Consider the following 5091-nt stretch of genomic DNA (forward strand, 5'->3'; position numbering starts at 1 on the left):
TTCAATTTTCAAGCAGCTAAATGTATGGCAGCTAACGCCCATGACGGTGACTCTCCAATTACCTGATAGATCCCTTGTTCATCCAGAAAGGAAGGTGAAGGATGTTCTAGTTACGATTGAAAAATTTATATTACCGGCAGACTTCATCATCCTGGACTATGAAGCGGACAAGGTAGTATCCATCATCCTGGGATGACCATTTTTATCCACTGGTCGCGCTCAGATTGGTGTGTACAAGGGAGAGATCACATTGAGCGTGAATGGACAGAAGCTCAGGTTTGATATTATCCGAGCCATGAAAGATTATGAAGAAGAAGACCTCAATGAATCTGACGATGAACCAAGTTTGAATGAAAAAGAAAAGTCTGAAGATGAAAATGAAGATGAGGATGCGACCGCATCCATAGTAGCCTGCAATGCGATCACAGAAAAAATAACCAAAGAAGATGAGATGATCGCATCCAAAGAAAACAAGCTGACAACGAGTGAACAAAGAAAAGCAACAAAAGCATCCTTGGAACAACCACCAACAATAGAGCTGAAGACCCTTCCAAACCACCTAAAGTATGCTTTTCTAGGGCAAAATGAAACACTACCTGTAATATTTCCTCTGCACTTAATGAAGCTCGAGAAAATGCGCTGCTGAGCATCCTGAGAAAGTATGTAAAAGCAATTGGCTGGACGCTAGCAGACATTAGAGGAATTCGCCCCACATATTGCATGCATAGAATTTATCTCGAGGACAATAAAAAAGGATTGATCGAACATCAATGCAGACTCAACCCTGCGATGAAGGAGGTTGTGAAGAAGGAAATAATTAAATAGTTGGACGCAAGGATTATCTATCAAATCGTGCAAATAATGAACTGATACCAATGAGGACCGTCATTGGCTGGCAGATTTGCATGGACTAGTGCAAACTAAATGTGTTGACAAAGAAGGATCATTTCCCTTTGCCTTTTATCGACCAGATGCTAGACCGCCTGGCTGGAAATGATTTCTACTGCTTCTTAGATGGATATGCCAGCTATAACCAAATCATGATTGCTCCCGAAGATCAAGAGAAAACCATATTCACCTGCCCTTATGGAACATTTACATTTCGACGCATGTTGTTTGGCCTATGCAATATGCCAAGCACTTTCTAGAGGTGTATGATGGCCATCTTTTAAGAGTATCTTGATGATTCTGTAGAAATTTTCATGGACAACTTCTCGGTGTATGGGCAAACATATGAAGTCTATCTCAACAATCTAGAGAAGACACTGAAAAGATGTGAAGAGACGATCCTAGTACTAAATTGGGAGAAATGCCACTTCATGGTGAAGGAAGGTATTGTGCTTGGCCACAAAGTCTCCAAGGATGGGCTGGGGGTGGACAAGGCAAAGATTGAATTGATTGAAAAGCTTCCACCTCCAGCGAATGTGAAAGCTGTCAGGAGCTTCTTAGGACATGCTGGCTTTTATAGACATTTTGTGAAAGACTTTTCAAAGATCGCATGATGTTTGAATGAAATTTGAAATGAAATTGCGACGGGCGAAACGTAACGTAATGCAATGTAATGCCATCACAAGGATTGGAATGGATGGATGATGATGAGTGATGTATGGATGATGTGTATGCGGTGATGAATCACGCTTCTCGATAATAAATATGATACTACGTTATAAAATAATGTATGCGTGATGGAACACGAGACATACACAGCGGAATAAGGATCTAATTACACTTTAATTGTTTCTAATTAAAAGGAAATTAGCATGCAACCCTACTTAATTAATTAGGGTTTTTTTTAAGAAATTACCTTTAAAGCTCCCAAAACGTTTTCATCTCCACTCAAACAAGAACAGACCACCACTAGAGCTGACCTACTATCTTCTGGACTCAGAACCGGGTTGTGGGACCCGATGGATGAAGAAAACCGAGAGAGAGAAAGAGATGGAATTAGAAGATAGATTTTGGGTTGGGTTTGGGTTTTTATTTTTCAGCCCAATTTTGAAAACTAAATTGGCAAAATATCAAAAAGTTTTTTCATTTAAATTGAAAGCCCAATTTATAGAAAAAAAACAATGCAACAATTGCATGAAATAAAACCATAAAAACCCAACACCTAGAATCCACTATCTAAGTGGGCTTAATGTCTCCACTATAAGCCAACACCTAGCCCACTATCTTGTTTGTGGAATTATCCAACAAAAGTTTGAATTTTCCCACTAACTTTAGTCAAAGGGCAAAATAGTCATTTTGTCAAAGTCAAACTTTGACCGAAAAGTCAACATTTTGAATTTTTATGATTTTTCTCGTGTTGACTATTTTGACCTCTCGAGCATGAATCCACATTCATTTTCTCAAAATTCAAATCACATTTGAATATAAGGTCGGTCAAAGTTTGACTTTTCAAAGTCAAAAGTCAACTCTTTGACTTTTTACATCTTTGACCATTTCCATTATTTCTGAGCTTCTGAATATGAACGTATTCATATTCTTGATATTTAAATCACATTTAAATATAAAAGCTGTATCTCTAAACTGAAAAATCAACCACTATATCATATATACTTGTCGGTTTCTCTCTCTTCACCTAATTCAAACAATTCGAATTATTCAATCATAATGTTTTAAGTTTATTCCATATGAGCTAGTAGGGGAACCTAATGGACCTATAGATCATGGGCTTCAACGATTCGAGATTAGCTGGCTAAACTCTTTAGACGGAGCTAATCAATATTCGTTAACTTACTGGTCATTCCATTATAGTCCCGTAGTTGCACTCCCCTCACTAAAGATATATTTGTGTCCATATGATATAACCATGATTAGTAAGCTAATTCTTCACAAGTTGTTCGTAATCTCAGCAGGGTCATAAAAACCGTTTTACCCCCAAAACTACATCTTGTTCCTTAAGTTCCACTGATCCTCTAATGAACAATTGGTTTAAGGTCCAACCTATAAACCGAACCCCTCTCGGGCTAAGGAGAGGGTGGGGCCCCTTCTTCAAGACATGGATTCAGTACTAAATGGAACAACCTATCTACTATCCCTATAACGGGTAGGAGTGAATTTCGTCTTGCACCCTATGTTCCCATCTATCCACTTCATCTTACCCCTTAAATGGGAGGCTTATTGGGCCAGCGATAATGAGCTGCCCTCACCTATGCAGATCTAAGGATAATTCTGAGTGAATAGGAGTTCATAGTTAGCTCAGGATTAAGATTAAGTTACCTAGGCCATCAATTAACAAAATAGTCAGTTTTATACATTAAACGACATTTAGAACGTAAAAAGTCTATTTCATGGTTTAGTCTTATGTAAAATCTTTACATAGGATGGCCCCACTTTCATGTCTCCACATGAACGATTTAGGATCATATTGTTTGTACTAACTATAAAATGGGTCGCATCCATATTGTCTCCAGAATAAGGCGCCCAACCTCATTCATATACTATAGACCATTTTGGCTATATATTTGAACTTGATCCACATTAAACTTCAAACTACATTAAATAGCCTCAGGACCTTAGTTTATTGGATTCAAGATTACAATTTCGATAACAATTTTATCGAAAAATAAAATAGAATATGTTTATTAATTTATAAACTACAAGTTTTAGGACATAAAGTCCAACAAAATTTATTTTGCCAATTTAGTTTCCAAAATTGGGCTGAAAAATAAAAACCCAAACCCAACCCAAAATCTATCTTCTAATTCCATCTCTTTCTCTCTCTCAGTTTTCTTCATCCATCGAGTCCCACAACCAGGTTCCGAATCCAGAAGATAGTAGGTCAGCTCTAGTGGTGGTTCGTTCGTGTTCGAGTGGAGATGAAAACGTTTCGGGAGCTTCAAAGGTAATTTCTTCAAACTGAAACCCTAATTAATTAAGTAGGGTTGCATGCTAATTTCCTTTTAATTAGAAGCAATTAGAGTGTAATTAGATCCTTATTCCGCTGTGTATATCTCGTGTTCCATCTTGTGGTATCAGAGCATGCTTTAATTATGCTCAATTGCTTTTGGTGGGTGTTTTTTTTTCTTTCTACTCAAATGTTGAATGAAATGTGCACTAAAGTGGATTTATTATGATTTTGGCATTGTTTTTCTTTAAATTTCTTGTGGAAATTTGTAATTGCTCACATGTTTATGAGCATTAATGTGTGGAAAAGGGTATCTAAATTTTTTGAGTCATTAGAGTTGAAATTAGGTTGTAATTACTCGATTCCGGGAGAGAGAACAACATCAAAATTGGATGGATTTTGCTCACAGACCCGAGAGAGTGTTCCCAGACCCGACCCGAGCAGCGATCCGACCCGGTTCGAGAAGCCCTCGCACCAGCTATCTATGAAGTGTTCGGCCCTGTCTCTTATACACATCTAGATGTGTATAAGAGACAGTCCCAGACCCGACCCGAGCAGCGATCCGACCCGGTTCGAGAAGCCCCACATGCACCAGCTGTCAACAAAGAATCTGACCCGTTCTGTGCTCTGACCCAATTTGCCGCTCGTGATCCATGCACCCGGGATTTCTGACGACCCGCCCCACCTGTGCTTCCGTTGACTGCACCAGTGCACGTTGACCAGTCGGGATGGTCTGGACCAGTTCGTTTGACCTGGTTGAGCCAGTTTGACCCGTTCAACTTGGTTTTTGTGTTTTTGGGCTAGTTCGAGTGGTTTCTGAGCAGTTCTAAATGTTCAAAGTGTTTGAAGTCGGTTCCGGGAAGCTGGTTCCTGATTTATGTAATAAATTAGTTATTTTTTTGTCTTTAATGCCAAAATCGGTCCACTTTAGTGTTGTTTACCTATTATGCATGTGATGTATGATGTTGTTTGATTATGTGTGCATATAGTATGCCATATAGTTTTAAAACCCCACCATAGGAAAAGCATGTGACATGCATTTGTTATATGTTATAAGTGTTATAAAATATATACTATGCATGCTTAGTTTTAATATAAGTGTTATCTTAAAGAATCTTTGTATGAAGGAAGGATGTTATAGATGAATGCTCTAGGGAAAATTGTTATAATTTATTTTATAATTTTTATAAAATAACCTAGACTTCTAAAATCTATAACAAAGATAAGATGCATGCTTATTT

Source organism: Benincasa hispida, unplaced genomic scaffold (genome assembly GCF_009727055.1).
Source record: "Benincasa hispida cultivar B227 unplaced genomic scaffold, ASM972705v1 Contig398, whole genome shotgun sequence".
In the NCBI taxonomy this organism is placed as follows: domain Eukaryota; kingdom Viridiplantae; phylum Streptophyta; class Magnoliopsida; order Cucurbitales; family Cucurbitaceae; genus Benincasa; species Benincasa hispida.